Source organism: Coptis chinensis, chromosome 6 (assembly GCF_015680905.1).
Source record: "Coptis chinensis isolate HL-2020 chromosome 6, ASM1568090v1, whole genome shotgun sequence".
Taxonomy (NCBI): domain Eukaryota; kingdom Viridiplantae; phylum Streptophyta; class Magnoliopsida; order Ranunculales; family Ranunculaceae; genus Coptis; species Coptis chinensis.
In genome coordinates this window covers 51,450,790-51,474,609 of record NC_141461.1, presented here as the reverse complement: position 1 = coordinate 51,474,609, position 23,820 = coordinate 51,450,790, and the positions used below count along the sequence as shown (strand labels likewise).

Sequence of the window (23,820 nt, the reverse complement as noted above, 5' to 3'; positions counted from 1 at the left end):
AAGCACGCTTTAATCATGGAGTTCATGGGATCCGGTGCATTAGTGCTTTATATGATCGCACCCGAAAATAAAGCGGTTTTATTTATATTTGGCTTAACTCATGTTCGAACTTACTCCTATTTTTAAATCGAAACAAACCTCTTTTTATTTTTTTTTTTTTATTTTTTTTTTTTTTTTAAAAAATTGCAAAATAGGGGTGCAACACGAGGATTTCCCAAGAGGTCACCCATCCTAGTACTACTCTCGCCAAGCACGCTTTTAATCAATGGAGTTCTCGATGGGATCCGCGCATTAGTGCTTATGATCGCACCCGAAAATAAAGCGGTTTTTTATTTATATTTGGCTTAACTCATGTTCGAACTTACTCCTATTTTAAATCAAAACAAACCTCTCATTTTTTTTTTTTTTATTTTTTTTTTTAAAAAAAATTGCAAAAAAAAATTGCAAAAATAGGTGCAACACGAGGACTTCCTGAGAGGTCACCCATCCTAGTACTACTCTCGCCTCAAGCACGCTTTAACGCGGAGTTCTCACGGGATCCGTGCATTAGTAGTTATATGATCGCACCCGAAATAAAGCGGTTTTTTATTTATATTTGGCTTAACTCATGTTCGAACTTACTCCTATTTTAAATCGAAAAAACCTCGCATTTTTTATTTTTTATTTTTTATTTTTTTTTTTTTTTTTAAAAAAAAAATGCAAAATAGGGTGCAACACGAGGACTTCCTGTGAGGTCACCCATCCTAGTACTACTCTCGCCAAGCACGCTTTAATCTATGAGTTTCGATGGGATCCGATGCATTAGTGCTGGTATGATCGCACCCGAAAATATAGTTTTTTTTATTTTATATTTGGCTTAACTCATGTTCGAACTTACTCCTATTTTTTAAATCAAAACAAACCTCGGCATTTTTATTTTTTATTTTTTTTAAAAAAAAAAAAAAAAAAAATTGGGGTGCAACACGAGGACTTCCTGTGAGGTCACCCATCCTAGTACTACTTCGCCAAGCACGCTTTAATCATGGAGTTCATGGGATCCGTGCATTAGTGCGGGTATGATCGCACCCGAAAAATATAGCGTTTTTTATTTATATTTGGCTTAACTCATGTTCAACTTACTCCTATTTTTAAATCAAAACAAACCTCTCATTTTTTTTTTTTTTATTTTTTTTTTTTAAAAATTGCAAAAAAAATTGGTGCAACACGAGGACTTTCCTCCTCAGGTCACCCATCCTAGTACTACTCGCCAAGCACGCTTTAACCCGGAGTTCATGGGATCCGGTGCATTAGTGCTGTATGATCGCACCCAAAAATAAAGCGGTTTTATTTATATTTGGCTTAACTCATGTTCGAACTTACTACTATTTTTAAATCGAAACAAACCTCGGCATTTTTTATTTTTTTATTTTTTTTTTTTAAAAAAAATTGCAAAATAGGGTGCAACAAAAGGACTTCCTGTGAGGTCACCCATCCTAGTACTACTCTCGCCTCAAGCACGCTTTAATCATGGAGTTCTCATGGGATCCGCATTAGTGCCGGTATGATCGCACCCGGAAAATAAAGCGTTTTATTTATATTTGGCTTAACTCATGTTCAACTTACTTCTATTTTAAATCAAAACAAACCTCGGCATTTTTTTTTTTTTTTTTTTTTTTTTTTTTTTATTGCAAAAAATAAATTGCAAACACGAGGACTTCCTGTGAGGTCACCCATCCTAGTACTACTACGCCAAGCACGCTTTTAATCAAGCGGAGTTCTTATGGGATCCGGTGTTATTAGTATTATGATCGCACACAACCGAAATAAAGCGGTTTTTTTTATATTTGGCTTAACTCATGTTCAAACTTACTCCTATTTTTAAATCGAAAACAAACCTCGGGCATTTTTTTTTTTTTTTTTTTTTTTTGTTGCAAAAAAATTGCAAAAAATGCAACACGAGGACTTCCTGTGAGGTCACCCATCCTAGTACTACTCTCGCCCAAGCACGCTTTAATCATGAGTATTTGCAAAAGATTGGTGCAACACCGATAAAAAACGCTAAATTGTGCGCTTATTGGTTTTCTTGATTAATTAAGTCCGAGGTCCACAAATCCAAGTCCAAAGTCCAAAGACCAAAGTCCCAAGTCCAAAATCCATGATAGTCGCCCTGCTTTTAGTCAAGTTACCTTACTCACGCGGGTTTGGTAGGATAGGTCGAGTAAGGGATCGTCCAAACCTAAGGGCTCGGAAAGGTTCACAACTGGAATTACAACTTTTGGTGAGTAGGATTTTAGGTTTCTTAGTTGGTTTTATTTAAATTAACGGTAATGCAAATAATGTAAATTACTACGGTGATTTATATGTAGGTAAACAAGATAGAGAAACAGGGAGAGAGTTAGTCATACTCATGCAAGACTCATTTTTCAACAGTTTATATTACCACATCACTACATCTCTAATTCGTCTCGTGTTCGGAGACGACGTCGAGTATTGATCCCTACCGCATGCCCACATCTCTCGAAGCCGCATCGAGACTAGTATAAGGAGTTGAACTAATATTTCATCTCTCGAATATCATTTCAGCTCCCCGCTCGATTCCACATCACCGGACAAATTTGAGATATGTCCGACACCATGAAGTCGCTACGACATTTTGGGTTCAAGCGACGAGACTGTTTCGGAGTATCGGCATCCAAATTTGTACAGCTCTCGATCATTTTGGGATCGGATGTCTAATCTATGCCTAATTCCTAAGTAGTGATTCTAGAATATTAAAGAGTCAATCTGATTCTCACACGAAGCAAAGATAACCTCCCTTGAGGGGGGATTAGCTCATGGTCATTGAGGGAATAATAAAACTTGTTGCATACATTAAGTAAATAAATGCGGGACGTGAATTACACTAGAAAAAAATGATGATCGCTATTAAGTGTAAATTGACTTATAGTATTTAAGCTGCTGGAATAAAAATGACGGAATGTAAGTGCTGAAATAAAACTAACTAATTGCTAAGCGGATGCTAGAGCATGAAAATGCTAAAGGAAGAATATCAAAGGCAACCCCCTCATATATATAGGCTGATGTCTCGTGAAGGATTTAATTGGCTTTTGTTTGTTAGCTATTTGAAACGTTCAAAACTTTGAGAATCAAAGTTTTGTTTTTACCTGTTTTAAATTTAGTCTTTTACCTTAGTAAGGTTTCATCCTTTAGCCAATTTCAATTCACACCACCTAGTTTGAATTGGTATGTGTCTTCTATATTGCGAGGTGGCACCAAATTAAAACCATCACTTGCCACCTGCCTATGCTGACTCGTCATTCCTTTTGGGCCCGCAGAGTGGTTCCACTTAGTATGTCAAGTGGCAGCGCCGATTTTGGCATTTTTACAACTTTCTTTCTTTGCGTAGAGTTTGTCGCCCTGGTCACTCTGGCAGTTCACTAGCCAACGCCGTCGGCCCGTGATTTATCGAGATTGAGCTTCCGGAAGTTTGTTTGCTTCTTTATATGTGGACCCGTTCTGCACTTTTTTTGTTCTTTTGGAAACTTCGGCTATAGTCAGGCTCTGTTGGGCTTCATTATATTCATTTAAATGCGGAAATCTGCAAAAGTACGAAAATATAATTATTACATGATTATTAAACACATAATCGACCAAAATGCTATGTCTCTCGGGGTTTAATATTACAGTTTTGGGTGCTTATCACACCACCCCCAAACAACATTTTGCTTGTCCTCAAGAAAAGAGGAGACATTAAAATGATAAGTGGTCAAAAATATGTTGTCCTAAGCTAAATCTCATTTCGCAGAGTGCGGTTGCATTGACCATATGCAACAAGGCCTTGAACCACTAGGAATTCCCTAGTGGACGAGTTATAGCCTCGTGAGAGTTTTCTAGAGAAGATACTCACAAACTTTGTTTATACTACAACGACTCAGTAACAAAGGCTTATTTCCTTAATTAATCTCAGGTATTTAGATATCTCACTAGCGGGGGAAACAAGGATTTAATTCTTTCGAATTTCAAGTTAATATACATACAATAATCAAAACATCTATGTATGAGCATGCATGCAGTGATCTTATAATGAAATGTACGAGAAGGGCCGTTTCTGAATCCTTTGGATAGCATTCTTAAATAGGTTCTGACAGGTATGTGTCGAAACACAATTTCTCTCTTGTTTTTCCACTCAAGTTCTGCTATCTCCAGTGTGCAGTGGGCACACGTTTCCTCACATACTCAATGACAGTCCGAGGAGTCGAGGTCGAGAAGTCACAACTACTACTTATTATCACACTATCCTACTCCTAATTGAGCTAGAGGTCTTTATTAGGTGTTATGGGGCTTAGGAGGTAGTGTAGAAGAAACTGGAATGGAAAATTCAAAAATGATAAGTATGAGGGAATAAGGTATTCGAGATATTTATACTAGAGAATCCTTATTTTCTTTCCTGCTTCTAACATGGGTTTCCATACTTGAATTTTTCAAGCTTTTGTATTCCCTTTTGATTTGATTTTTTGGGGGGAATTCTAACCTTGATATTTCTTTTGATTTTTGGAAACATATTTCTATTTTTTTCTTTTTCTTTTCTTCTCTAAAACAGTAACCGATTTTGATTTGTGACAAGGTTTTTCTTTCATTTTTCTGCACTTCATCCTATTTCTCATACTCATCATCTAGGTAGGCTTATTTATTTGTGGTTAATAGATGGGTAATGATTTTTTTGGTGAAGTAGAAAAGATTAATGAAAGGTTCAGTGGAGCGATTAGCGGTAAATTTTTTTTACAGGTGTGAATTTTTGGCTATATCGATCCAAAGAAGGCCTAAATTCTCGCCTAGGATTTGGATAGTGATCAAGTAAGTAGACGTGTGAACTTCTCTTATTCGGAAGAACTACTCCTCTGTGTCATTACTCATATATCACACATTTTAAGGCTTTTGGTTAGATTCTTACAGGATATGGAAACTAAGTTGTCTAACCGTGGGTCCCAGAAACTTAATGCTGTGTACATTTAATGATAGTCAGTGCATGAATGCTCATGAAAAGATGTAAAAACTATTGTATACGTATTAAATTAAGTTTCTAAGAACAAGTCCTAATTATGATGCTAGGGTGAGATTTCTAAATATTTTTCATCATAGAAAGGAAACGAAATTTGTCACTAAATACATTTATTTAGACATCAAGTAAACTATATACAACTATGCATGCCTAATTTTTGCAAAAGGTTCTCACCACCCCCAACAAATGTATTAATCGTGGTCCTCAAAGTGTTAAGAGGAAGAAAGAGTATACCTGAGAGGCTTTGAGCAAAAATATAGGTGACATCTTCCACAAATTTATTGTAACACACTATATATTATACATCATAAAAGTAGAAGCACATTGTTAGAGTAGTACACTGTTAGGTTATTTATTTATTTCACATCAAAACGTAAAACAAATATGTACATGCATCAACTCACATTGCCCCAACCTTGAACTGGGGGATAGTCCATTCTTGCCTCGTCCCTATAGAAATGGCATTCCTTTGCATCACGCCAATCTATCATAGCTTTCCAGACTTCGCTCCACTTCCACTTTTTTGAATTGTCTAGATGAGCTATCATTTTATCATCATTAAGGAAAGAACGAACTTTCTTTAGATACCTTGCAGGGCGTCGCCATGTCCTAAATCCCAAAGAACGAATTATCTTGTTTGTTGGACACATAGAGTCGACCTTTACCCAATCCTGAAAGGTGGCCGCAAACTGCGGGAAGTACGTCGTCACTATCCTGCATGTTGTAATCGGGCGGTGATATAGTCTTTGCCGAAAGACCGAGCCCTCTTAAGATTCTCAATTTCTAGGTTTGTAATGTCAAAGGCGGTATGTTGCTGGGCCAAGGCATGGAATGTCTTACAAGCTGACTTTGATGCAGTGGAAAAATGCCAATCCCCCATGATGTTCGAAGAATAAATAACATGGCAGCTCCAACATTCATGGTCATACCGGGCCGGTGGAATAGTGAAGTCCGCCATTGGCCGCCTTCGCACGCTTCATCGACGCTGGCAATGCCATCGCCATACCGGGCAGCAAAATTTTCCCTAGAATAGTCATTAAAGTCATTCTCTATCATGTATTGAATGGGGAGGTCCGGGTCAGGAGGAAGGTCTAGAGCCATAGCAACAGTTTGGCTCATAAAAGAGTGTCGGGTGTTACCAATACGGAGTGTAAATCCATTCAAAGGGAAACCCTGTACAGCTGGTAGATCTTCCATGTGATCATAAAAATAAGTTGCCAAACCTGGGGAATATGTCTGCTCCGGGTGTAGAATAAGAGAGTTCCAACCAACTTGAGTGATGTAGTCTCTGAAAAGATGTCCATATGCAGGAGAATTCAGCAACGAATGGAAATATTGTTTTGGAATCATCTTCGGAGCTTCCATTGTAGAAGAAGTGTGAAAAAAAATGTGACCTGTTTAGACAAGGATAAACAAATATTAGAGTATGATGAGAATAATTAAGTAAAAGAAAATTACCATAAGAAAATTTCACTATAATTAAAAACTAAAAAGAAAATGACAAATAATATAAAATTGCAAAATTTAAATGGTTTCATGGGCCAAAGTAACGGCGAGGATCCTTTTGTGGGAGGGATCTATTTATAAGATTTTCTATGCCGTCAATCCGCGGCAAATGTACTTTGCAACATTTAAACTTTCGTCAATGCGTAAATCTCGGCGTGGTTCTCCATTATGAGAGTGTGATTTGCCAAGAATTGGTTGTGGCTGTGCAAGAATTATGCTTGTTCCTCTTCGTTTATTGTCCGCAGGTCCTGAAATTCAAGAAGACTGGTGATGATAATGTTCTGATGTTTGAATAATGTCATCAGTCCTTGTTGCATTAAACGAAGCCCTTTCATGGGATTAAATACGTTGCATAATGCATTTTCAGTGAAGATGTTGTCAGCGGAACAATCTTAGTCGGTTTCTGCACCGATATGGTTCTTCGCAACGTCGGGGTTCCAGAATCCGTTCCTACATACTGAGTGAATGGTAAGAATGTTGCCTGTTCGAAGAGGTGTATGACGAAAGTACTAGAAAAACCCCAACGTATCATGATAAGTGTCACAATGGTTGGTAAAGGAGTCGCCTTTTTCCCCGCACGCATGCGATCGCGTTCCGAGAAATTTAATAATGCAAAATCATTGCAGCTTACTCAGTAAGACCCGTGAGTAGATGGAGGAGGGTTTGGTTATTTCGAAGTCTTAGACGTCTTGAGCACATTATGAGCTACCCATTGGATCACGAGATAATTGGTTCTTTTGCAAAGATCGCCGATAAACAATACGGTTTTTCCGTTGTATTCGGCCGTGAAGGATAGTTGCAAACATCGATACCGATATTGTCGAAAAGGTGAATCCTAAAGGTGTACTCCTTGGTTTGTAATAGGAATTTGAATTACCTCAGAGATGATTTCCATAGTCAATTCACGCTCGCATCCGTTAGCACGGACAAAGAATTGCCCGTTTTGGAAATAACCGCTTTTATAAAACAACAAGACCAATTCTCTGGAATAAAATGCTTTCTTATGATGTAAAAGAGGGTACCATCCTCGACGTGATATTTCTATGTCAAAAAAGGGATGAAAAAGACCATTTTGGAAGTTTTCCATAAAATATTGCTCGGGCACGAAACTTCGAGTGAGAGCCATTAAGGATGGAGTGGTGAAGAAAAAAAAAATTTGGAAAAAGGGAAGTTATATTTTTGAGGTGTCTATCCTTGTTATAAATAGGCACCAATCCGAAAATATAAAAGATACGGATCGAGGTGTCACAGGGTAGTTAGACCACGTGTATCTTCTAAGATATGCGCAAAAGTAGATATACTATCACAATAAGATGTAAGAACGTACAACGGTATGGAAACACAACATAATGATACGGGAAATGAAATACAAACCTAAATATTATATAGAACTATATGCTACATTTACAACATTACTATAATGAAACAAACAAGCATGAAGACTTGATTAGCATATTCAATTTGCCGCTGCTCAAACTTTTATAGTGCATCCATGAAGCTTGAAATTTGGAGCGGACTAAAAACAATTTTTTTGAATAAGAAGTGTAGAGGGAAGAATATGAAATGAGTGAATGTGGAGGAAGTGTTGAACTTATTTATAGAAAGAAAATTGCCGTTTTCTGACCGTTTTTTGTGCGTTTTCATGACCATTTTCTGACCGTTTTTTTGTGCGTTTTCATGACCGTTTAATAAAACGTTAGTTTACGATAAAGTTTGCTGTTAAGTGTGACATCTAAAATATATATGTATATATATATTTATATATATTTATATAAATTATTATTACTAATATTATTATATATGTTCCTACCTATATAATATAATATTAGATATAACTAATATATCCAGGCAGAAATATTTAGGACATATCCTACTATTAAGCTGGAAATGCAAACACATAAATCAAATATCTAACATAAATATTATACAAGACTGGAAAAATAAACTAGCTACTGATGATCCTCGTGGGCCGCGAAAGAATCCTCCTCGGGCACGCAGAAGAAGAACCGTGAATCCCGCGACGTCGCGGCAAGACGAAGTTCCCGTGGAGGCTAACTGCTCCTGGATATCACCCAGATTATCCATCACCTGAGCCTGAAACTGATGTTGGCTCGCCATGAACATTCGCTGGAATTGGTTCTGGCGCGTAAGCATATGGTCCTGAAATGTAGTCATGGAAGCTCTCATTTCCTGCTGGAATTCGCCCATGCTGTCTGTCATCGACTCGTGGCGAGTGGTCATATCTGTCCTTAACTCGCCCAAGGTACGTTTCATCGATAACTGGCAAGTGTACATGTCTCTCAAATCATTGTTCACAACATGTAAGGCATCTATGGGGTGGGTGATCTTACTCATGGCAGTCTCATCAAAGTAGGGTGGGTGAGATGAGCCTACGCTAGCGTGCTCAGCAGCCCTTGGTGCTGTGGGTTCCCAAGGGTCCAATATGCATTTCTTGAAGATAAGCATATTCTCATATTGTGGTATAGGGAGTAGCAGGGTGGCGGATAGAAAACCCAAGGTAATCATAACTTGCGCATTTGGTGAACAACAACAAGAGGCTGATCTAAGAGTGGCATGTGTAATAATATCAAAAAGAAAGGTAACGATGCAGAACCCCCTTCGCCCCTAGAGGATCCGAGAAAGGTGGAGGAAGGTCTTGTTGATATCCGAGGGCTTCGAGGTGCCAATGACGCTCAGTCCCCCAGCCATTGAGTCACAAACTAACCGGTTCCGTCGCGACCGAAATACGATACGCGCATTTTCCGCCTATGTTGTTGTACTCTCCCCTCGATTAAGCGTGTCGAAAGCATTAGGTCGTAAGTCCGTCATTGGGTACACGAACCGCCTGGTTGAAAGACGCGTGGTAGACCAGAGGAATGCCCGTGATCCCGAGAGCAAAACAGGTGTGACTTCGTGGCTCACACCCACGACAAGAACCCAAAAATGGTCGCCATTAAAGCTCCCATTGTCGTGAAATTTCATCACCAAATCCTTTGAATAAAGCCCTCCATTAGCATATAACAAGTACTCCCATCCTCTAGAGTGGATTTCATTATCAAAGAATGGAGCAAACATCCGTTTTCAAATAAATTTCCAAAAATTTTCCACACAAATACGCTGTTACCGCCATCACCGGGTCTTAGGGAGAGGCTGGATATTGATTAATGATGAGGGGAGAAATGGGACTTCTTGTGGAAGGGAATTGTGGTCGGAGTTGTAACAGTCTCGCGCGAGACCTGGATTTAATGTGGGCCTATCTCGTGCGAGACTTAAATGAGAGGGGGCAAGATCCGGAATTTAGGGAAGAAGAAATGAGCGATGGTGACGCGTGTGGTCGGGTTTGTCGGGTTTAAAGGGCTCGAGATTTCGATATTTTGGTTGGGCCAAAAATTTTCCGAAGCCCAAATCAAGCCAAAAACCCAATTTAAGACTAAAAAACTAAACGCTTACCCACGACTCGTTTGGACTCCGAATTGGATGAATGAGATATCGAAATGATCGGCACAAAAAATGCTATCCAATTATATGAGTCATTCAAAGGTCACAAGAGTTTTTGAAAAGAAGGAGAGTGTTTTATTTATAAACAAAGGTTTTATTTATATACAAGGGAGATATACGTGAAAACACTGGATGTCCATAAGAGTCACCATCTTAAATCATAGACAACTGTCATGTCGGCTCTGGAGCGAACCCAATCCAGCCAGACTGTGGCTTTACCTCTATGTATTATGGGGTTAGGGGTAGGACGGTACCATCCTGGACCGTGCACGCTACAGTCTAATAAAATTACCCTTATTACATACGGCTATCCTCAAACCGCCCCAAGGGAACTCAAAGTAACCAATTCTAGGGTTGGTCTGGTGGAATCCATTGCCCGTTTGTGTTCCAAGTATGCGTCATCTGAGGTTGGACACGAATCTCATGTGCAAAACTTAATGCAAAGGGAAAAGGCAACAATATAAACATATCTACAAGGTGAGTCTTTTAACGTCAGATCCTCAAGACGAGTCGAGTTTTTTAACGTCAGATTCTCAAGACGAATCTCAACCTATAGGAGAAACGGCGCGGCGACGAAGATTATCCTGCGCAGCTGGTGTCAGACAAAAGTATACCTTAAACTGGCTAGTATCGGATAGGAAGTCAAGACCTAGACAGAAGGGTGTTTGACAATGCATACACCAGCCCCGTCATTCAAGACATCGCTTTTACGAGCAAAAGTACTACGACTATTCCTTATTCGTGATGAGTGAGACTTACACCAAATGATTAGCTGAAGTTCGTGAGGTAGAGAGTAGAAAAGGGAAGAGAAGGTAGGAGGTGAAATTTTAGGTACCCATCGTTTAATCGAAAAGCACGCTTTGCTTTCGTGTTGCGAAGACATTTATACTTTCGTTCAAATAGAGTTTTTGTGGACTAAGGTTCCAGCGCTTGCAACCACACACTTCAAAGAACTATGGAGATCATAAGATAGAAGATGGCCCGGCTACCAAAATGGCATACCCTCTATAGAAACAAGATTGAGTACGCCAAATGAAACATCTAGTCTGTGTAGACCGGATCCTAAAGAAGAGTCTGTTCAACATCTGATGAGCGTAATTTGTGGTAATATTTTAGGCGTTGTCCATTGACTTGAAATTCGCTGTTATCTTGTGGATTAAGCAAAGAGATTGCCCCATAATGTTTCACAGCTGACACAATGAAAGGACCAGACCATCGTATTTTCAATTTACCGGAAAAAATGTGTAATCTGAGTTGTGCAAGAAAAACTTTTTGCCAATTTTAAAATCCTTACGCAAAAATGTGCTTGTCGTGCACTCTTTTCATATTAGCTTTGTAGGATTTCGAGAGATCATAAGCATCACTCTGAATCTCCTCAAGCTCATTTAATTACAGTTTTCACTTCTCGCCTGCCTCGATGATATTGTAATTGAGTCTTTTGATGGCCCAAAGGGCATGATGCTCAAGTTCAACTGGCAAATGACAAGGTTTTCCAAAAACAATGCGGTAAGGAGACATCCCTATAGGTAAGTACCGAAGGATCCAGCAGAACAATCGTTGTTTTGAGTCCTTTTTCGCGAGTAAGTACCGAAGTGCGGCATGGTCAGTATATACGATAGTGGATGTTCCAACTAGGTAAGGGCAAAACTTATCCAAGGCATAGACAACAGCTAGGAACTCTTTCTCAGTTGTTATGTAATTACGTTGAGCGTCATTAAGAGTTTTACTAGCATAGTAAATGAAAGCGGGTTTGTCATCATGTCGTTGGCCTAGTACGGCGCCAATAGCAAAGTCGCTAGCATCACACATCAGTTCGAATGGTTGGGACCAATCAGGGGGTTGAATGACAGGAGCGGTAGTAAGAGCGGTTTTTAGAGTATCAAAAGCTTGTTCGCAATCGAAATTGAAGTCTAATACTGCATCCTTAAGCAGGAGATTTGTTAAAGGTCGAGCAACTTTAGAAAAATCCTGAATGAATCTCCTGTAAAACCCAGCATGGCCTAAAAAGGCACGGATATCATGAACTGTACGTGGCAAAGGTAGCAAAGCAATTTTAATAATTTTAGCTTTATCAACCTCTATCCCGTCTTTCGAAACAATATGACCTAGAACAAGTCCTTTGGTAACCATGAAATGACACTTCTCCCAATTGAGTACCAGATTTTTCTCTTACAACGCTGCTTAATACTTTAGAAAGGTTGGATAGGTAGTCGTCAAAGGAATTTCCGTAAATGGAAAAATCGTCCATGAAGACTTCCATATAACGCTCCACCATATCACTGAAAATGTGAAGCATGCAGCGTTGGAAGGTGCCTGGGCATTACAAAGACCAAAAGGCATTCGCCTCAGTATGCAAAGGTTCCAAAGGGACACGGAAAGTTGTATTTTTTGATGATCGGTAGGGATCGATGACAATTTGAAAGTATCCGGAATAGCCATCAATAAAATAGTAGTAAGCATGACCGACTAAATGTTCTAGCATCTGGTCAATGAATGGGAGAGGGAAGTGATTTTTACGTGTTCTGGCATTAAGTTTGCGATAGTCAATGCAAATTCTCCATTTTAATGGAATGCAAGTGGAGATGCACTCACCATTTTCATTTTGTACAACTTGAATGTCGGACTTTTTGGGAACAACGTGGATAGGACTAACCCAATCACTATCAGAGATAGGGTATATGATACCCGCATCAAGTAAACGTAAAACTTTCTCTCTCACCACTTCCTTCATGGCGGGATTAAGGCGGCGTTGTGGTTCTCGCGATGTCTTTGTGCCGTCATCGAGATGTATGCGATGCGTGCATATGCTAGGGTCTATTCCCTTCATATCATCTAAGGACCATCCGATAGTGGAGTGGTGTTCACGAATGACATGAATCAAATGTGAATCTTCGTCGGTAGTCAAGTGAGCAGAAATTATTATAGGGTGACCACCATCGAGATCGAGATGCACGTACTTCAAATCAGAGGGTAGAGGTTTTAAATCCGGAGTTGGAGGATTGGGGATCAAGGATTCGTGAGGGATCATCTCTTTAATGGAAAAGAGCGAATCCGGTTCTTCTGAATTAGTTTGCAAAGCAGTAGTAGGATCAAATAGTGGTACCAACTCTAATAATGCGTGGACATCCTTTATGTACGAGTCATCGTCAAACTCAGGATTATCAAAAGAAAGAAATTGGTGTATCTCGTCTGGGGGAAAAGAGTTTGTGAAATAATCATGTTCCAGACTATCAACCAAGCTAATCTCGCCCTCCATTATAGGATCGGGAAATTGTTTCATTAATTTGAACACGTTGAGTTCGACAGAAAGGTTCCCGAAAGACAATGTCATTGAACCGTCCCGACAATTTATGAGAGCATTAGCAGTTGCAAGAAAAGGACATCCCAAGATGATAGGAATGGAGTCACAGGCCACTTCAGTATCTAAAATTACAAAATCAACTGGGTAGTAAAAATCTTGGACCTTGACTATGACGTTCTCTACTATGCCCTTTGGGTACTTGATGGAGCGATCCACGAGTTGCAGAGTCATATTGGTAGGTTTTAATACACAAGACCTAACTGCTTAAATAAGTAGTAGGGAAGTAGGTTAATACTGGCACCTAGGTCTAAAAGTGCGGTAGCGGTATACTTGTCGCCCAACGTGCGTGGTATAGTTGGTCGACCTGGGTCCTTATACTTTACCACACCATTGGTAGTAGTAATCGAGGGAAACTGCTCAGTGAGGAACGCTTGTTGAGGAACATTTGTATGTCGTTTGGTGGTGCACATGCCTTTCAAAAACTTGGCATGCTTGGGTAAATGCTTAAGCGCATCTAGGAAAGGTAAGTTTATGGTCAAATTTTTGAAGGTTTCACGGATCTCATCGAAATGTTCGTCACGTTTGTTCTTTACCAAACAGGCAGGGAATGGATCTTTTGGGCAGAATCGTGCATAAGGATCAGTGACGTCTTTTCCTAGGGACGTGGGTGTAGATTTGGAAGGTACAACTTCGTCTGTTATAGGTTGCGAGGTAGGAGTTGGAAGGACGTCAGCCGTGGTTTCGGTCGATTCCTCGTCTGGCATACGTATTTTATTGTCGATGGTTCGGCCAGAACAAATAGTGGTAATGGCATTTACCTCACCCTGGCTTAGATTACTAGATCCTAGTGCATTGTTGAGTTCAAAGGCAATGTTTGTAGGCTTAGGGTTTGGAATTGCTTGGCCAGGGAACACGCCCTTTTGACTTTTATCCTGAGCTAACAGCTGAAGAGACTGTTGAATAGAAGCTAGGATTTGATTCTGTTGATTCATGTATGTCAAAAAGTTTCAAATTTGTTTTATCGGCCGTGGATTGTACCCAATGAACAACAGAACTAGTTCACGCTTATTATTTACTTCGGGTTGATTTTGGTAGCCATATCCTTGATTAGCGGGAACAAGGTTGCGGTTGTTTTGGTACCCTATATTTGCATTGTTGGGAAAATTACTTTGCCCTTGCTGGAATTGCGGAGGATTTCCTTGACGATAGGAATTGTAGTTCGCGGGTGGTCGTAGAGGAACGTTGTTGACACCCGGAGGAGCTTGTTGTTGGGCAGGGGGTGTCCAAGCTAAATTCGGATGTTGTCGCCAAGGTGCATTAGGGATGTTGAAAGCACAAGCCTCTTCAGAAGATTTGGGAGGGCACTCGTATACCAAAGGACAATAAGAATTAGGGTGCTCAGGACTTAAGCAAAGAGGACATGGGGAAGCGTTGGCAGCCATGACCTGTTTGGGTTTTTGATCATTTACTTGTACCGAAAGAGCATCGACCTTTTTGTTTAGGGACTCGATTACATTTTTTAATTCCAGATCGGGTTTGACCTCGAACATAGACGTAACTTTGGTAGGAGTGTCTTTAGAAGATCTGAAAGAATCAGTGTTTCCCCAATAGGTGCTTCGTGAGGCCTGTTTCTCAAGAAAAGTGTATGCTTCAGTAGTGCCCTTGTCCATGAAACAACCGCCGTTCATGATATCTAATATTTCCTTTTGATGGTCAGAGAGACCATTAAAGAATGAATGGACTAATACAGCAGTGTCGAGTTAATGATGGGGACATTCGAGAAGTAGATCAGTAAATTTGCTCCATGCTTCCGAAAAGGATTCCTGGGGGTGCTGGCGAAAGAATTGAATCTTTTGAAGCATTTCTGTAGTTTTCTTCTGAGTATAGAACTTTATCATGAATGCTTGTACTAGTTTGGGCCATGTGTTAATGGATTGCGGGCGCTTTGTCCCGCGGAGCCAAACCGCTTTATCAGCTAAGGTGAAGGGAAACAACCTAAGCAAGACTTGTTCGTTGGTAACAGTCGGATGGCGGAAAGTGGTGACTACTTGTTGCATCCGACGAAGGTGATTGTACGGTTTTTCATGGTCTAGACCATGGTAAACGGGTAACAAACCTAAAATGTTTGGCAGAATTCGAAAGTCACCTACAATAGCGTTGAGTTTAATGCAAGAAGCAGGTCCTTCTTGTAAGGCAGTATAGAAATTCGAAAGGAGTTTCTCGACTGTGGGATTTTCCTGGGCCATAATTAAGGGAGATGATGGCAACAGAGATGTTTGACGAGGTTGATTTACGGAGGAGGAACTATGTCTAGGAGATAGCATAAGCAGTTGTTTATTGTATTTTTTACGATATGTAAGTTCTAATTCATTATGTTTACCAGACCGTAGTCTCATACAAATATAAATTTTAATTTAAGGCTCATAAGGAACGAATTATGACTGGAGGTTTTAGAATTAAGGAAAGAGGGAGGTGAAGCACGCCTTCCCCGAAACTGCTGCTAACTTGAAAGCAGTAAGCTAGGATAACGGTGAATATTCCAAAGAGCCGTGTCACCTGAGAGAATTGAGGGAGGTTGTTCATGCTAGCACGTTCCTTAATTAGGCAACCTCAATTTTTTTCAAGATTCCTAGGCACTAATGGAATAGGATGATGATTTATGATGGTGTATTATGCGGTGTGTTATTAAGATGATTTAGATGAAATTTTTAATTACTATGATTTATTATTATTATTATTTTTTTATTTTATTTTATTTTATATTTTTTTTAGTTTACGTAATTAATGTATTATGGAGACGTGATTACGAAATATGCAATTAAAAACGATAGATGCCAAAATAGAAACTAATTAACATATACTAGTTTACGCAGAAAGTCTACACATGCAAATCTATATTACTTATACGTGCAACTATATGTGAGTTATATGTGAGCTAGGGGAATGTCGAGAACGAACTCATACAAATGAATATCGCGTTCGTGAATTGATGTAACATATACATACAAAAATATTCTAAGCAGGTGGTTTGAAATTAGACATACATCCAAATATATTCGAATCATATTGATCATGTTAACGTGAAAATGTAATGACGAATCACATTTATATGCAAAGAGTTCTTATGCCAACACACAAACATGCAAGGTAAAACAGGTTATAGTAACAACCAAATAATATCCTCGACAAAGTTTGAGGAGTTTAAGAATTTGAGACCTGGCGTCCCGCGATTTCTCGTACATGATCAACTAACTCCCGAGCTCGTGAACTTACTGGAAAAACTGGACAAGAGAGTCCAAAAGAGTACTGAAAAGGAAAGTGGCATGTACCTGAAAACCGGAGTGTTGATACTCCTGGTTAGTCTCGCGTGTTATTAATTTAGTCTCGTCCGAGACTCTTTTGTCAGTTCAGTACTTCAAGTTCCTACGGAATACTTAAACTGTGCTAATAAAAATAAACAAGATCTGGTTCACAGATATTTGTTAGTAGAAAAAGTTGGGGCAAATAGGTACGTAATACATTAGTATTGCAAAAGAAATGGAAATTAAAAAAATGAAGAGGTAGGGGAGGGGGTTTTACGTGATGTGTTCCAGTTATTACGTTAAGTCCAGAGTCCTTCGGCGTGCAGTGACGCCATTTCATAAAAACGTGTTAAATTGTACGTTTATTGGTTTTCTTGATTAATTAAGTCCGAGGTCCACAGTCCGAAGTCCGAAGTCCAAAGTCCGTATAGTCGTCCGTTTTAGTCAAGTTACCTTACTCACGTGGGTTTGGTAGGATAGGTCGAGTAAGGGATCGTCCAAACCTTAGGGCTCGGAAAGGTTCACAACTGGAATTACAACTTTTGGTGAGTAGGATTTTAGGATTCTTAGTTGGTTTTAATTAAATTAACGATAATGCAAATAATGTAAATTACTACGGTGATTTATATGTAGGTAAACAAGATAGAGAAACAGGGAGAGAGTTAGTCATACTCATGCAAGAATTATTTTTTAACAGTTTATATTCTCACATCACTACATCTCTAATTCCTCTCGTGTTCGGAGACGACGTCGAGTATTGATCCCTAGCGCATGCCCACATCTCTGAGCCGCATCGCACTAGCATAAGGAGTTGAACTAATATTTCATCTCTGGAATATCATTTCAGCTCCTGGCTTGATTCCACATCAGCTGGACAAATTGGAGAGTTGTATGACACCATAGAGTCGCTCGCGAGACATTTTGGATTAGCGCGCGAGACTGATGCGGAGCATCGGCCTCCAAATTTGTACAGTCTCGATCCATTTTGGGACCGGATGTCTAATCTATGCCTAATTCCTAAGTAGTGATTCTAGAATATTACAGAGTCAATCCGTTCTCACACGAAGCAAAGATAACCCTACCCCCGAGGGGGGGGGGATTAGCTCATGGTCATTGAGGGAATAATAAAACTTGTTGTATACATTAAGTAAATAAATGTAGGACGGAATTACACTATAAAAAGAAATGATCAAGTATTAAGGGTAAATTGACTTACAATATTTTAAGTTCTTTGGAATAAAAATGACGGAATGTAAGTGCTGAAATAAAACTAACTAATTGCTAAGCGGATGCTAGAGCATGAAAATGCTGAAGGAAGAATATCAAAGGTGACCCCCTCATATATATAGGCTGATGTCTCCTGAAAGATTTAATTGGCTTTTGTTTGTTAGTTATTTGAAACGTTCAAAACTTTGAGAATCAAAGTTTTGTTTTTACCTTATTAAGGTTTCGTCCTTTAGCCAATTTCAATTCAAACCACCTGGTTTGAATTGGTACGTGTCTTCTATATTGCGAGGTGGCACCAAATTAAAACCATCACTTGCCACTTGCCTATCTTTTCGTCATGCCTTTTGGGGCCTTGAGTGGTTCGACTTAGTATGTCTAGTGGCAAATATTTTGGAGTTTTTACAACTTTCTGTCTTTGCGTAGAGTTTGTCACTCTTGCAGTTCACTAGCCAAAGTCGGCACCCAGATTTATTAGATTTGAGCTTGGAAGTTTTTGCTTCTTTATATATGTGGACCCGTTATGCAATCGGTTACGTTAGTTTGGAAACTTCGCTCTAGTCGCTCATTGGGCTTCACTGGGGTTGAGTGGGAAACTTCAAATTTTCCAGTATTCCCGTACTTCGATGTATGTTTTATCATTATATTCATTTTAAATGCGGAAACCTGCAAAAGTACGAAAATATAATTATTACATGATTATTAAACACATAATCGACCAAAATGCTATGTCTCTCGGGGTTTAATATTACAGTTTTGGGTACATATCAAACACGAGGACTTCCCAGGAGGTCACCCATCCTAGTACTACTCTTGCCCAAGCATGCTTCACTGCGAGTTCTGATGGGATCCGGTGTATTAGTGCTGGTATGATTGCACCAGGAAGCATTGTGGTTTTATTTATATTTGACCCAACTCATGTTCGAACTTACTCTAATTTTTAAATCGAAACAACTTAGGTATCTTTTTGCAAAATATGGGTGCTACACGAGGACTTCCCAGGAGGTCACCCATCCTAGTACTACCACTTGCCGAACCACGCTTAACCGCGGAGTTTTGATAGGATCCGGTGCATTAGTGCTGGAATGATCGCACCCGAAAGTATTGTGGTTTTCTTTGTATTTGTCCCAATTCATTTTCGAGCTTATTCCTATTTTTAAATCAAAACAAACCTCGGTTTCCTTTTTAAAAAAAAAAAAAAAAATGCAAAATAGGGTGCAACACCACGGACTTCTTCCGCGTGAGGTCACCAATCCTAGTACTACTCTCGCTTCAAGCACGCTTTAATCACGGGAGTTCTCATGGATTTGATTTGCATTAGTGCTGGTATGATCGCACCCGGAAGTATTGTGGTTTTATTTGTATTTGACCCAACTCATGTTCGAACTTACTCCCCATTTTAAATTCAAACAAACCTCGCGTTTTTTTTTTTTTTTTTTTTTAAAATTGCAAAAAGGGGTGCAACACGAGGACTTCCCATGAGGTCACCCATCCTAGTACTACTCTCGCCCAAGCATGCTTAACTGCGGACTTCAGATGGGATCCGATGCATTAACGCTGGTATGATCGCACCCGAAAATAAAGGGTTTTTATTTATATTTGACTTAACTTATGCTTGAACTTACTCCTATTTTAAAATCAAAATAAACCTCGTTTTCCTTTTTTTTTTTTTTTTTTTTTTTAAAATTGCAAAAAAGGGGTGCAACACGAGGACTTCCCAGGAGGTCACCCATTCTAGTTCTACTCTCGCCAAAGCACGCTTAATTGCGGAGTTCTGATGGGATCCGGTGCATTATTGCTGGTATGATCGCACCCGGAAGTTTTGACCCGGAAGTTTTGCAGTTTTATTTGTATTTGACCCAACTCATGTTCGAACTTACTCCTATTTTTAAATCGAAACAACCTTTTTTATTTTTTTTTTTTTTTTTGTAAAAAAAAGGTGCAAACAAGAGGACTTCCCGAAAGGTCTTCCATCCTAGTATAACTCTCGCCCAAGCACGCTTAACTGTAGAGTTCTGATGGGATCCGGTGCATTAGTGCTGGTATGATCGCAACCGGAAGTCATGCGGTTTTATTTATATTTGACCCAACTCATGTCCGAACTTACTCCAATTTTAAAATCGAAATAAACCTCGGTTTTTTTTTTTTTTTTTTTTTAAAAAAAATTGCAAAAGAGGGGTGCAACACGAGGACTTCCTGAGGTCACCCATCCTAGTACTACTACTCTCCAAAGCACGCTTTTAATTCCGGAGAGTTCGGATGGGATCCGGCATTATTGCTGGTATGATCGCACACCGGAAATTTAAAGCGGTTTTATTTATATTTGACCCAACTCATGTTCGAACTTACTCCTATTTTAAATCGAAACAAACCTCGCATTTTCTTTTTTTTTTTTTTTTGCAAAATAGGGGTGCAACAAGAGGACTTCCCGGGATGTCTCCCATCCTAGTACAACTCTCGCCCAAGCACGCTTTAATCAGAGTTTCTAATGGGATCCGGTGCATTAGTGCTGGTATGATCGCACCCGAAAGTATTACGGTTTTATTTGTATTTGACCCAACTCATGTTCGAATTTACTCCAATTTTTAAATCAAAACAAACCTCGGTTTCATTTTTTTTTTAAAACAATTGCAAAAGAGGGGTGCAACACGAGGACTTCCCAGGAGGTCACCCATCCTAGTACAACTCTCGCCCATGCACACTTAACTGCGGAGTTCTGATGAGATTCGGTGCAATAGTGCTAGTATGATCGCACCCGGAAGTATTCTGGATTTATTTCTATTTGACCCAACTCATGTTCAAACTTACTCCTATTTTTAAATCGAAACAAACCTCGGTTTCCTTTTTTTTTTTTTTTTTTTTTAAAAATTGCAAAAATAGATGCAACAAGAGGACTTCCCCTGTGAGGTCACCCATCCTAGTATAACTCTCAAATAAGCACGCTTTAATAACTGAGAGTTCATGGATCCGGTGCATTAGTGCTGGTATGATCGCACCCGAAAATAAAGCGGTTTTTTATTTATATTTGACTTAACTCATGTCCGAACTTATTCCTATTTTAAATCGAAACAAACCTTTTTTATTTTTTTTTTTTTTTTTTTTTTTTTAAAAAAAAAAAACTGCAAAAGAGGGACTTCCTGTGAGGTCACCCATCCTAGTACTACTATCGCCAAGCACGCTTTAATCGTGGAGTTCTCATGGGATCCGTGCATTAGTGATGGAATGATCGCACCTAAAATATTGCGGTTTTATTTATATTTGTCCCAACTCATGTTCAACTTACTCCTATTTTAAAATCAAAACAAACCTCGGCATTTTTTTTTTTTTTTTTTTTTTTTTTTTAAAAAATTGCAAAATAGGGTGTGCAACACGAGGACTTCCTGTGAGGTCACCCATCCTAGTACTATTATCGCCAAGCATGCTTTAATCATGGAAGTTCGATGGGATCCGTGCATTATTGCTGGTATGATCGCACCCAAAAATATTGTGGTTTTATTTATATTTGACTTAACTCCATGTTCGAACTTACTCCCCCATTTTTTAAATCAAACAAACTTGGGTTTTTTTTTTTTTTTTTTTTAAAAAAAAATTGCAAAATAGTGGAGCAACACGAGGGACTTCCTAAGAGGTCACCCATCCTAGTACTACTCTCCCAAGCACGCTTTAATCAAGAGTTCGGATGGGATCCGATGCATTAACGCTTTGTATGATCGCACCTGGAAAATAAAGCGGTTTTATTTATATTTGACTTAACTCATGTTCGAACTTACTCCTTTTTAAAATCAAAATAAACCTCGGCATTTTTATTTTTTTTTATTTTTTTTTTTAAAAAATTTTAAAAATTGGGGTGCAAATAGGGGTGCAACATGAGGACTTCCCAGGAGGTCACCCATCCTAGTACTACTCTCGCCCAAGCACGCTTAACTGCGGAGTTCTGATGGGATCCGGTGCATTAGTGCTGGTATGATCGCACCCGAAAATATAGCGGTTTTATTTATATTTGGCTTAACTCATGTTCGAACTTACTTCAATTTTTAAATCGAAACAAACCTAGGCATTTTTTATTTTTTTATTTATTTTTTTTAAAAAAAATTGCAAAATTTTAGGGCAACACGAGGACTTCCTAGGAGGTCACCCATCCTAGTACTACTCTCGCCCAAGCACGCTTAACTGCGGAGTTCTGATGGGATCCGGTGCATTAGTGCTGGTATGATCGCACCCGAAAATATTGCGGTTTTATTTATATTTGGCTTAACTCATGTTCGAACTTACTCCTATTTTAAATCGAAACAAACCTCGGTTTTTTTTTTTTTTTTTTTTTTTTTTTTTTTTTTTTTTAAAAAAAATTATAAAATAGGGGTGCAACAAGAGGAATTCCCGAGGTCACCCATCCTAGTACTACTCTCGCCCAGCAAGCAAGCTTTAATCAAGGAGGAGTTCTCATTTGATCCGTGCATTAGTCTTTGGTATGATCGCACCCGAAAAAAATAAAAGCGCGGTTTTATTTATATTTGACTTAACTCATGTTCGAACTTACTCCTATTTTTAAATCGAAACAAACCTCGATTTTTTTTTTTTTTTTTTTTTTTTTTTTTTTTTTAAAAATTGCAAAATAGGTAAAACATGAGGACTTCCTGTGAGGTCACCCATCCTAGTACTACTCTCAAGAACGCTTTAAATCTTCGCGGAGTTCTGATGGGATCCGGTGCATTAGTGCTGGTATGATCGCAAACGAAAATATTGCGGTTTTATTTATATTTGGCTTAACTCATGTTCGAACTTACTCCTATTTTTAATCAAACAAACCTCGGTTTTTTTTTTTTTTTTTTTTTTTTTTTTTGCAAAATAGGGTGCAACAACACGAGGACTTCCCATGAGGTCACCCATCCTAGTACTACTCTCGCCCAAGCACGCTTTAATCAAGGAGTTCGATGGGATCCGATGCATTAGTGTTTGGTATGATCGCACCGAAAATAAAAGCGGTTTTATTTATATTTGACTTAACTCATGTTCGAAATTACTCCTATTTTAAAATAAAAACAAACCTTGTTTTTTTTTTTTTTTTTTTTTTTTTTAAAAAAATTGCAAAATAGGGGTGCAACACGAGGACTTCCCAGGAGGTCACCCATCCTAGTACTACTCTCGCTAAAGCACGCTTAACTGCGGAGTTCTGATGGGATCCGGTGCATTAGTGCTGGTATGATCGCACCCGGAAATAAAGCGGTTTTATTTATATTTGACTTAACTCATGTTCGAACTTACTCCTATTTTTAAATCGAAAACAAACCTCGGTTTTTTTTTTTTTTTTTTTTTTTTTTTTTTTTTTTAAAAATTGCAAAATAAGGGTGCAACAAGAGGACTTCCTGGAGGTCACCCATCCTAGTATAACTCTCGCCAAAGCACGCTTTTAACTGCAAAGTTCGATGGATCCGGTGCATTAGTCTTTGGTATGATCGCACCCGAAAATAAAGCGGTTTTATTTATATTTGGCTTAACTCATGTTCGAACTTACTCCTATTTTTAAATCGAAACAAACCTCGGCATTTTTTATTTTTTTATTTTTTTAAAAAAAAAAAATTGCAAAATAGGGGTGCAACACGAGGACTTCCCAGGAGGTCACCCATCCTAGTACTACTCTCGCCCAAGCACGCTTAACTGCGGAGTTCTGATGGGATCCGGTGCATTAGTGCTGGTATGATCGCACCCGAAAATAAAGCGGTTTTATTTATATTTGGCTTAACTCATGTTCGAACTTACTCCTATTTTTAAATCGAAACAAACCTCGCCATTTTTTTTTTAAAAAAAAAAAAAAATTGCAAAATAGGGGTGCAACACGAGGACTTCCTGATGTCACCCATCCTAGTACAACTCTCCCAAGCACGCTTAAATCTGTAGAGTTCTGATGGGATCCGGTGCATTAGTGCTGGTATGATCGCACCCAAAAGTATTAC

At 39.0% G+C, this 23,820-nt stretch overlaps 5 non-coding genes and 3 pseudogenes across 5 annotated transcripts; all 8 read right to left on the bottom strand.

Moving 5' to 3' along the window:
• Positions 1–19,324: 19,324 nt before the first annotated feature.
• On the bottom strand, positions 19,325–19,443 carry LOC147493528 (5S ribosomal RNA). Its single transcript, XR_015200530.1, has one exon. It is a non-coding gene; the product is annotated as a 5S ribosomal RNA (ribosomal RNA).
• Positions 19,444–19,565: 122 nt separating this feature from the next.
• On the bottom strand, positions 19,566–19,684 carry LOC147493527 (5S ribosomal RNA; annotated as a pseudogene).
• A 121-nt stretch (positions 19,685–19,805) lies between these two features.
• Positions 19,806–19,925, bottom strand: LOC147493526 (5S ribosomal RNA; annotated as a pseudogene).
• A 582-nt stretch (positions 19,926–20,507) lies between these two features.
• Positions 20,508–20,626, bottom strand: LOC147493525 (5S ribosomal RNA; annotated as a pseudogene).
• Positions 20,627–21,725: 1,099 nt separating this feature from the next.
• On the bottom strand, positions 21,726–21,844 carry LOC147493524 (5S ribosomal RNA). Its single transcript, XR_015200517.1, has one exon. It is a non-coding gene; the product is annotated as a 5S ribosomal RNA (ribosomal RNA).
• A 127-nt stretch (positions 21,845–21,971) lies between these two features.
• LOC147493523 (5S ribosomal RNA) lies at positions 21,972–22,090 on the bottom strand. The gene has a single exon (XR_015200536.1). It is a non-coding gene; the product is annotated as a 5S ribosomal RNA (ribosomal RNA).
• An 871-nt stretch (positions 22,091–22,961) lies between these two features.
• LOC147493522 (5S ribosomal RNA) lies at positions 22,962–23,080 on the bottom strand. Its single transcript, XR_015200529.1, has one exon. It is a non-coding gene; the product is annotated as a 5S ribosomal RNA (ribosomal RNA).
• A 376-nt stretch (positions 23,081–23,456) lies between these two features.
• LOC147493521 (5S ribosomal RNA) lies at positions 23,457–23,575 on the bottom strand. Its single transcript, XR_015200567.1, has one exon. It is a non-coding gene; the product is annotated as a 5S ribosomal RNA (ribosomal RNA).
• Between the last annotated feature and the right edge of the window lie 245 nt (positions 23,576–23,820).